The sequence below is a fragment of the Schistocerca gregaria genome, chromosome 11, assembly GCF_023897955.1.
Source record: "Schistocerca gregaria isolate iqSchGreg1 chromosome 11, iqSchGreg1.2, whole genome shotgun sequence".
NCBI classification, from domain to species: Eukaryota; Metazoa; Arthropoda; class Insecta; order Orthoptera; family Acrididae; genus Schistocerca; species Schistocerca gregaria.
The window spans coordinates 92,077,239-92,087,960 of record NC_064930.1 but is presented as its reverse complement, the minus strand read 5'-3'; the positions used below and the strand labels follow the sequence as shown (position 1 = coordinate 92,087,960).

The window sequence follows — 10,722 nt, the reverse complement described above, 5'->3', positions numbered from 1 at the left end:
TGTGGCACAACTTGACCAGAAGAAGGGATCGGTTGGTAGGACATGTTCTGAGGCATCAAGGTATCACCAATTTAATATTGGAGGGCAGCGTGGAGGGTACAAATCGTAGAGGGAGATCAAGAGATGAATACACTAAGATTCAGAAGGATGTATGTTGCAGTAGGTACTGGGAGATGAAGAAGCAGGACAGAGTAGCATGGAGAGCTCCATCAAACGAGTCTCAGGACTGAAGACCACAACAACAACAACTCCACTTTGTACTAATAATGCAGTCATCAATTAATGGACACGTATATGCTGCTGCGTGTGAACCTACTATAGACAAGCAATAGAGGGACACGTGTAAAACAGGTGCGTGTGCAATTTAACATCACTACCAAATACATGTGCACACGAAATAATAATAACGTGTGAACTGAAAAGGTGATAACTCCAAAGACACGTGTGGAATTCCATGTGTGAAGTAATGTTATAAGTACTTGCACCGCGAAGCCACTACGTAGAAAACCGAACTGTGCAAGTGAAGAAGTGTTGTATTTATCGCAACCGGTATTGTACGCCTTTCCACAGACACATTCTTCGACACAGCTGACTGCGTCCGTAATTCCGAGTCGATGAAAAACTGTAAAAACTCACGACACGGCTAGCAGGCACCAAACGTTCTGCCTCTCTCGGAACACTGCTGCTAACGTTGTAAGGCCGTCCAGTTACTACCACGTGACTATGACAAACGGACGTAACACAGAGTACGCTGCGCGCTCAACAGTCCAGTTTCCTTTGCACAACGATCGCGGACTCAAAATTTGTTTGAAATACTTTCAATATGAAATCTGATAAAACCATGAGTTAAGCACTTATATACCTTATAAAAACACCAAGACACTAATTTGAAATGTCTCAAACTCGACTTTGACAATTGCTTCCGGACTTATAGACCAGGCCAAGTAATGACGAAAACTTGTCGACTCAAATAAAATCAGAAAAATAAATAAATACGATAACTAAGCACTCCTAAGAGAATGAGACCTTATGTACATAAACGTTATTGTTATCTTTACCTAATCCACTTTTCTTTGGACGATGTTATTGGTAAGTAAGCACATTCTAATACAGATTTTCTCTGTATTTTTCATGTACGAGAACATGAAATGAAGCTCGAACATGTGTCAAGTGAAATAGAGAGGGATCAGGAACTGGAAGACTGGTTCTGCAACGTGTTGAAGTTGCAGAACCATTCTCCCAGTTCCTGATCCATGACAAATTTCCAACGCACCATCATATCCAGACAAACACTTCAACCTCCACAGTGAAACTGATGCCCTGCGTCTCCTCCACTATGAAAGTGCAACCAATTTCCCTCCACTCAAGTGTAGGGTTGCCATTTATACCTGAAGTTATACCACTCCCAGTGCAAGTTATGCCTACCCAAAGCGCAGTGAAACATTTTTATTTTTATTTATTAATTTATTTATATTTTTGCATGTCATGAAAGCCATAAATCAGTAAAGTGCTAAGAGTTTACCGCAATAAGTCTACGTCCACACCACGACAAAAATATTCCTGTAAATGGTTCAAATGGCTCTGAGCACTATGGGACTTGACGTCTGAGGTCATCAACCCCCTAGACTTGAGAACTACTTAAACCTAACTAACCTAAAGACATCATACACATCCATGCCGGAGGCAGGATTCGGACCTGTGACTGTAGCGGTCGCGCGGTTCCAGACTGTAGCGCCTAGAACCGCTCCGCCACACCGGCTGGCCCTGTAAATGTCACTGTATAACAAGAATGTCAGTTCTTTGTAATATATTTTTCCAAGAGTGCACGCTGCTCCCAGACGTCCTGCGAAGTCAAATTATTTATTTCTTTGTTATTTTTTATTATTTATTACGCCATGTATAATGTATCTACATATGTATATCTTTAGCCTTATTTCATTGTCTCTTACCGAGACATGAAGGTCTGTTATCCTTGTATAATACATTAGAACGGGTCCGGCTCAATAGTCATGTAATTACTCCATGAACAATTTACCATCAATTTCAGTCGTACGAATATATTTACTTGTTATTCTTTATGTCAACCACTTTGCCTAGTGTCATATATGAAATCTATTGTAAAGAATTCTAGCTAGTAATACTAATTTGATTCATGAAAGCAATAATATTGCAACTACGCGTGAGTCGCGAAGATCCTGACGGAGTCATCGGTCCGGCACGGGGTGGCCGAGTGGTTCTAGGCGCTACAGTGTGGAACCGCGTGACCGCTACGATCGCAGGTTCGAATCCTGCCTCGGACATCGATGTGTGTGATGTCCTTAGGTTAGTTAGGTTTAAGTAGTTCTAAGTTCTAGGGGACTGGTGACCTCAGAAGTTAAGTCCGATAGTGCTCAGAGCCATTTGAACCACTTCTTTTTTTTTTTTTTTTTTTGAGTCATCGCTCCTCACTCGGAAAGTAATGTAATATTAATGGATTTCAGATGCTTTGCAAATGATGTATTTGGCATAAAGATGCTGAGCATCTCAGCGCGAGAGTAAAGAGACGAAATATTTTTGTAACGTGCGCCTATACCAAGACGCGCGTCCAGCGTTTAAATACTCTGAATAAACACTATGACCCGCTGGGCGCAGATATTTAAAGTTATTCCCGCAGCGCTTGATACAAGAAGCAGCAAAACAGATTAATGAACAATCTATCTTTTGTTAAGAAATATTCTAAAGACTTCATTACTCTTGTACTTTTGGTCGAGATATGTTAAGACATACTACATAGCATTGCTACCAGTTGTATTTTTATCTTATGTAAAAATTATGTGAAACGACGAAGAAACCGTTCGGTAACCCGGGTGAAGAAGGAACGGACTGACAAAGAAGCAATTATTGGACTGCGCCATGTACACAATAAATATCAGCTGTAACCCATGTACTTATTCTGTACTTGTCAGTGTATAGAAGTTTAAAGCCGATTTGTTCAAGATATATTAATATTTTACCATGGAGTAATTTTCTTCTTATTTTTTCTTTCACTAAAATGATGTTCAAATTGTATATTTGCTTTGTACAGGTTCGCTCTTTACCGCAGAGTCTCGATTGTATTTGGGAGACCACTAATGTGGTCTTCCGATCTGTTAATATTTCTCTTACAAAATTCGACTAATTTGCTTTCATTTCTATTTTTATATTACATAGGTCCCTTAGGTACTTTCATCGAAGATTTTGATAGCGTGAAGGCAATCCTGGTGAAAAGGTCAATTAAGAAAACCCCTTGGCTTAAACAATCAGTACGTCTCCTGAACACAATCGAGAACCGACGCATCGGTGATCAATAAATATTCGTTCTCTCTTTTTAAGTCGTACTGAAAAACGGCCACACAGGGTAGCTGTGAGTACGCAATCTAGTGTTAGGTTTTATTTTGCCAATAAATATTACCAATTAACAGTGACAGCATCACTATTATTATTTACTACTGTTTCTTATACAGAATAAGCAAGTTCCTAACGACAGAACAGGAAGTGAAAAATGGCTAAGCAGTGATGGCTACAGGACAAATGTAAAGATTTAGAGGTATACATTACTAGGGGTAAGATAGATACTGCCTACAGGAAAATTAAAGAGACCTTCGGAGAAAAGGTGAATCTGAATGAATATCAAGAGCTCAAATCGATATCAATTCTAAGCAAAGAAGGCAAGGCCGAGAGGTGGCGAGACTATGTAGAGGGTCTACACAAGGGAGATGTACTTGAGGGCATTATTACGGTAATGGAAGAGGACGTAAATGAATATGAAATGGGAGATATGATACTGCATCAAGAACTTGACAGAGCACTGAAAAACCTACGTCGAACCAAGACCCCTGGAGTAGACAACATGCCATTATAACTACTGACAGCCTTGGGTGAGCCAGCCCTGACAAAACTCTACCATCTGGTGAGCAATTTGTATGAGACACGCGAAGAAACCTCAAACTTCCAAAGGAATGTAATAATTTGAATCCCTAAGAAAGCAGGTGTTGACACTTGTCAAAATAACGGAACTATCAGTTTAATACGTCACGGCTGCAAAACAATGACACGAACTCTTTACAGACGAATGGAAAAACTGGTTAAGCCGACCTCGGAGAAGATCAGTTAGGATTCCGTAGAAATGTTGGAACACGTGAGGCAATGCTGACCCAACGATTTATCTTAGACTAAGAAAAGGCAAATTTACGTTTCTAGCATTTGTAGACTTAGAGAAAGCTTTTGACAATGTTGACTGGAATACTCTCTTTCAAATTCTGAAGGTGGCAGTTGTCAAATACTGGGAGCGAAAGGCTATTTACAATTTTTGCAGAAACCAGTTAGCAGTTCTAAGAATTGAGGGGCATGAAAAGCAAGGAGTAGTTGGTAAAGAAGTGAGACAGGATTGTAGCCTATCCTCAATGTTCCATTAAGCAAGCAGTAAAGAAAACAAAAGATAAATTTGGAGTAGGAATTAAAAACCATGGAGAAGAAATAAAAACTTTGACGTTTGCTGATAACATTGTAATTCTGCTGAGTCAGCAGAGGACCTGCAAGAGCAGTTGAACTGAATGGACAGTGTCCTCAAAGGATGATATAGGATGAACATAAAGTAAAGCAAAACGAGGATAATGGAATGTAGTTGACTTAAATGGCGTGATGCTGAGTGAATTATAGTAGGAAATGAGACACTTAAAGTAGTAAAGGAGTTTTGCTATTTGGGGAGAAAAATAACTGATGATGGTCGAAGTAGAGAGGATATAAAATGTAGACTGGCAATGGCAAGGAAAGCCTTTGTGAAGAAGAGAGATCTGTTAAAATCAAGTATAAATTTAAGTGTCAGAAAGACTTTTCTGAAAATATTTGTATGAAGTGTAGATATGTATGGAAGCGAAACATGACGATAAATAGTTTGCACAAACTGAGAATAAAAGCTTTCGAAATGCGATCCTACAGAAGATTAGATGGGTACATCATGTAACTAATGAGGAAGTACTGACTACAATTGGTGAGAAGAGGAATTTGTGGCATAACTAGACTAGCAGAAGGGATCGATGGTAGGACATGTTCAGAGGCATCAAGGCACCATGAATTTAGTGCTGGAGTGCGGCGTGGAGGGTAAAAATCTTAGAGGGAGGCCAAGAGATGAATACACTAAGCAGATTCAGAAGGATGTTAGATGCAGTAGATACTTGAAGAAACTTGCACGGGATAGAGTAGCATGGAGAGCTGCAACAGACCAATCTTTGTACTGATGACCACAACAACAACACGTTTCAGTTACGACGAAGTTGTTTTAAAAGGACCAAAGTAGACCATTACCTTGGGGCGGATGTTTGGTCACCTAAGTTCCTGAATCTGAGAGAGCGTCAAAATTTGTCCCACACAATGCTGGCGTGTGTGACAACACGTATAATTGCCGGTCCACTATCTTAATCTCTACGTTAGCACACTGTTTAGTTGTGTTCTGGGCGCAAGATTAATTACTGTAGAGACTAGGCGCCTTTTAGCGTGCCCGTTTGATGTGTTAAATAATAGATTGAGCCAATAGGTCGCCCGGTTTGAACTGAGTGGCTTATCATGATTTTCGGTAGTGATTTTTGCTTTCAAACTGTCTCTCGGAGCGAGGACTGTACATTTTAAATCATGTCAGATTCCTTGAACAATTGTGTTGGAAAACCTAATGAGTATAAGCAGCTCTTATTTCAGATTTTGCTTGTATAGAGCGTCTCCACATTGTTCATGAAGATATTTTGGTTTTGTTGTCTATGTAACTAGTAAATCTTTTGCCGTTGGTTAGTGTACTAAGAATTTATTTGACTACAAGCCTGATATACATTTGATTTCACTTACTGATTCTTTCATTTTTGAGCTATTATTTCATTCTGTTTTGAATTTAACTGAATGCGTCACTGGGTGTTAAGTTCGAAGCAACCGCTGTTGTTGATCTGTGAAGTGTGAGTAGTGTTGCTAGATGGCCTTAGAGTTAAAATACAGTTAAATTTTCTTAACGTTTCATAGGCTGTGGCTCATATAACGTGCAAATTTCATTAATCACGGACGTCTGTAATTTTTCAAGTTATCGAGTTTGTTTGATGAATTCGTATTGTGTAATAAACACAAGCAACTTACCCCTCCAATCTAGGTCCCTGCCACTTGAAGTATTGTACCGAATAAGGTATCACTGTCTTACACAGACTGGCTTTGTATTTGGGAGGGTGGATTCTCTACTCTTCATCTACTCATCTAATTTAGATTTTCGTGGTATCCCTAAATCATATCCGGTAAATGGTAGGTTTATTGCTACTATAAGGTCACAGCTAACTATTTGTCGCGCTGTTGCCATTCTAGACCTATAAGCCTGTATGTGACTTACATTAATTTATCGTTCCTAAACTATAATATCAAGACGTGTCCAATATGCCTGTAAAAGTGATCTACTAATTAAAGACTATTACTATTACTACTACTAACATCATTACTACAACAACAACAACACACAAATGCTAATACGCTTACATACCTGTTCAACACATGCATGGCAGAGTGATCACGAGTGTTGTGGACATAGTGCAACACACTCATGTGGGCATATTGCCTCATTCGTTCCTCAGTTTATGAACATTCAGAGGTACAGTTTTCAGTCCTTCCTTGCCTTCTACCGATAATGGTCCATCTATCGTAGTCGCTAAGTAGCATGCAATGCAGCTATAACTGCTGTTACCAAGATCGTACCCAGCACCTGAGCTAAGGGCCAATTTCTACTAATTTTGTGGATGGGGAATGTGTGGAGAAAGCAAAAACCTCGTGGTACTATCATGTCAATCTCTGCCATAGCAAGGCTGGTTACTTACGCAAAGTGGTAACAAACCCAAGAAAGCAGCAATAGGTTTATTTCTGGAACGTGCTTGCAGATTAAAACTGTGTGCTGGATCGAGACTCGAACTCGTACCTTTGAATTTCAACTGCTCTGCCGACTGAGCTACCTAAACACGACTCACGACCCCTCCTTGCAGCTTCACTTCCGTCAGTACCTCGTCTCCTACCTTCCAAAGTTGATAGAGCACTTGCCCGCGTAATGCAAAGGTCCCTAGTTCGGTTAAGCAGACAGTTTTGATCTCGCAGGAAGTTTCATATCAGCGCACACTCCGCTGTAGAGTGAGAGTTCCGTTCCGGAACTCTCGCCTGCTTCAGTTGTCATTTGGATCCGACAAGTTTGCATAAAAGCAACTTTCGTTCAGGAACCACTAGCTAGTAGCACCAATACGTGAATTGCGCAGTAAGAAGCAATAATAAGTAGCTTTCAAAGCTGACGTGAGACAATACAGGAGTTCTTAATAAGAATTGTCGCGCTACAGGTCGCGGAAAATAATTTAGAAAAGAGAGAAACATCTCGGTCTCACTTTAGTTTTGCCCACCTTCATAGCCGCTGCTTTTAAGTGTGGCCAACACTGAGAACAGGAGACAGCCAGATCGAGGTAAGTTACGCGCACAGTAGATACCTAGCGTACGTTGACGGCAGGAGTACGTGGACACTCACCAGACGCGTCGGACGCCGCGGCAGCCAGTGCAGTGTTGGTCGGCGGCGAGACTCGCCTCCTGTGCTGGACTGGGCTGCCGCCCCCCACCCACTCTGTCCGCAGTTTTCCTCCAGACCCCCTCCCTCCCCCATTCCGCACCGACAACGATAACTCTTGCCGAGGTCTGACGATCGAAGTATTCCTGCCATGTGATCTTAGCCGAAGCACTAAGAAATCTTGCTCTTACGCAAACCCAGTCAGTGAATTCCAGCCGCATATCGTGCCTCCCAGGGGCCATAATGGCACCGTAATGCTATATGATGCAACCGGTCTTTCTAAAATGTTTCACCGGAAATACGGCCGCTCCTTGCAGTCACTGCACGAACACTGAAATTTGCAGAGACTGAGACAAGCGACCGCGGAACAGGGAACCTGGAATCGCTTACCAGCAAATGTGCGCCACGTCAGATGTTGCTCATTCCCTGGCTGAGTCCACTCCATTCTCACTGCGACGTATGTTGCCAGCAGGTGGTGTTCATTTCCGTTGCCTTGCTCTCTCCTTCTCCGAGATACGCACGCCGGACAGAAAATTGTTCCCTCTCAGGAGGCGCCTCGCACTTGCCGTCAACACTACGTCAATAAATTATATGAAACAATTCGTGAGATGATATCATATTATAAGGCCATTTTTCTTTGCATAATTAGAGAAAAAAATAGTGAAAAACGAAGTAAATTGTGCCAACCACTGCAGACATTTTAATTATCATTATTTTCACCTGCGTTGAGGTTCATATTCTTAGAAAATTAGTTATTAATGCTAAATCAAAACCTTTTTGATTTCATATGAAAATCCGAATGGCTATGCGACACACAATTCACTACTCACAACCTTCAGCGGACATCACAGCATAACTGTAATTTTTGGCCGAAATCATTCAAAAAATTCACAGAAATTATTCGAAACATGAATGAAAATTGTCAAAATTTGATTAAATTGTAATTAATTCCTTGCACTCAAAACAAAATCCCAAAACATCTGTGTCAAACAACATCTTAATGTGGTTTCCCCCAACCCGAAGAAATGGTATCAAGGAATGGTTGTTGTTGTTGTTGTTGTTGTGGTCTTCAGTCCTGAAACTGGTTTGATGCAGCTCTCCATGCTACTCTATCCTGTGCAAGCTTCTTCATCTCCCAGTACCTACTGCAACCTACGTCCTTCTGAATCTGCTTAGTGTAGTCATCTCTTGGTCTGCCTCTACGATTTTTACCCTCCACGCTGCCCTCCAATACTAAATTGGTGATCCCTTGATGCCTCAGAACATGTCCTACCAACCGATCCCTTCTTCTGGTCAAGTTGTGCCACAAACTTCTCTTCTCCCCAATCCGATTCAATACTTCCTCATTAGTTATGTGATCTACCCATCTAATCTTCAGCATTCTCCTGTAGCACCACATTTCGAAAGCTTCTATTCTCTTCTTGTCCAAACTATTTATCGTCCATGATTCACTTCCATACATGGCTACACTCCATACAAATACTTTCAGAAATGACTTCCTGACACTTAAATCTATACTCGATGTTAACAAACTTCTCTTCTTCAGAAACGCTTTTCTTGCCATTGCCAGTCTACATTTTATATCCTCTCTACTTTGACCATCATCAGTTATTTTGCTCCCCAAATAGCAAAACTCCTTTACTACTTTAAGTGTCTCACTTCCTAATCTAATTCCCTCAGCATCACCCGACTTAATTCGACTACATTCCATTATCCTCGTTTTGCTTTTGTTGATGGTCATCTTATATCCTCCTTTCAAGACACTATCCATTCCGTTCAACTGCTCTTCCAAGTCCTTTGCTGTCTCTGACAGAATTACGATGTCATCGGCGAACCTCAAAGTTTTTATTTCTACTCCAAGGATTTTAATACCTACTCCAAATTTTTCTTTTGTTTCCTTTACTGCTTGCTCAATATACAGATTGAATAACATCGGGGATAGGCTACAAACCTGTCTTACTCCCTTCCCCACCACTGCTTCCCTTTCATGTCCCTCGACTCTTATAACTGCCATCTGGTTTCTGTACAAATTGTAAATAGCCTTTCACTCCCTGTATTTTACCCCTGCCACCTTCAGAATTTGAAAGAGAGTATTGCAGTCAACATTGTCAAAAGCTTTCTCTAAGTCTACAAATGCTAGAAACGTAGGTTTGCCTTTTCTTAATCTAGCTTCTAAGATAAGCTGTAGGGTCAGTATTGCCTCACGTGTTCCAACATTTCTACGGAATCCAAACTGATCTTCCCCGAGGTCGGCTTCTACCAGTTTTTCCATTCGTCTGTAAAGAACTCGCGTTAGTATTTTACAACTGTGACTTATTAAACTGATAGTTCGTTAATTTTCACATCTGTCAACACCTGCTTTCTTTGGGATTGGAATTATTACATTCTTCCTGAAGTCTGAGGGTATTTCGCCTGACTCATACATCTTGCTCACCAGATGGTAGAGTTTTGTCAGGACTGGCTCTCCCAAGGCCGTCAGTAGTTCCAATGGAATGTTGTCGACTCCGGGGGCCTTGTTTCGACTCATGGTATGAAATATAAACTCAAAACATCACAGCCATTAGCGTTGAATGCTCAAACGGCGCAATTAGGCGGGAGTTCTGTCTGCTATCTGTGGAGGATGCATTTCACGCTAGAGATTGTTGTGTGGTGCTTTGGGATTCTACATCCTACTCCACACATCAAAAACAATTTTTCATCAGCCCAGTTCCCAGAACTCCTCAAAACAGGCGTTGACTGTGGATATTGTATCACAGACACAGTCCCTTTGACTGTTCACAGCTGTCACTAAACCCACACAAAGATGTAAAGAACCATGAATGACCAGCGCCTAATAGATGGAGGCGTCCGACAGCCGATCAGTTCCAGTCATTACTCCAGGGATGAGGTACACAGTTCGTTTTGTCTGTAGTTAAACCATGCGTAGACGGTCAATACCAGGGTTCGATCGCGTGTGCATTGTTACTTTGTACCAGAAAGAGCTCTCAGCAAGAGAAATGTCCAGACATCTTGTAGTGAACCAAAGCGATGTTGTTCGGACATAGAGGAGATACAGAGAGAGATAGGAAAAGTGGATGACATGCCTCACTCAGGTCGCCGAAGGCCTACTACTGCAGTGTATTACCGCTATTTTCCGAGTTTGGCTC

General features: G+C 41.3%; 1 protein-coding gene across 1 annotated transcript in view; it reads right to left on the bottom strand.

Annotated features, from left to right (window-relative positions):
- The window catches only part of LOC126295040 (E3 ubiquitin-protein ligase MIB1-like), a 62,674-nt gene extending 55,072 nt beyond the window's left edge, over positions 1-7,602 (bottom strand). The window contains exon 1 of the mRNA XM_049987290.1: positions 7,541-7,602. The gene's annotated coding sequence lies outside the window, so the exon portion shown is untranslated. The remainder of the gene's footprint in view (positions 1-7,540) is intronic.
- Between the last annotated feature and the right edge of the window lie 3,120 nt (positions 7,603-10,722).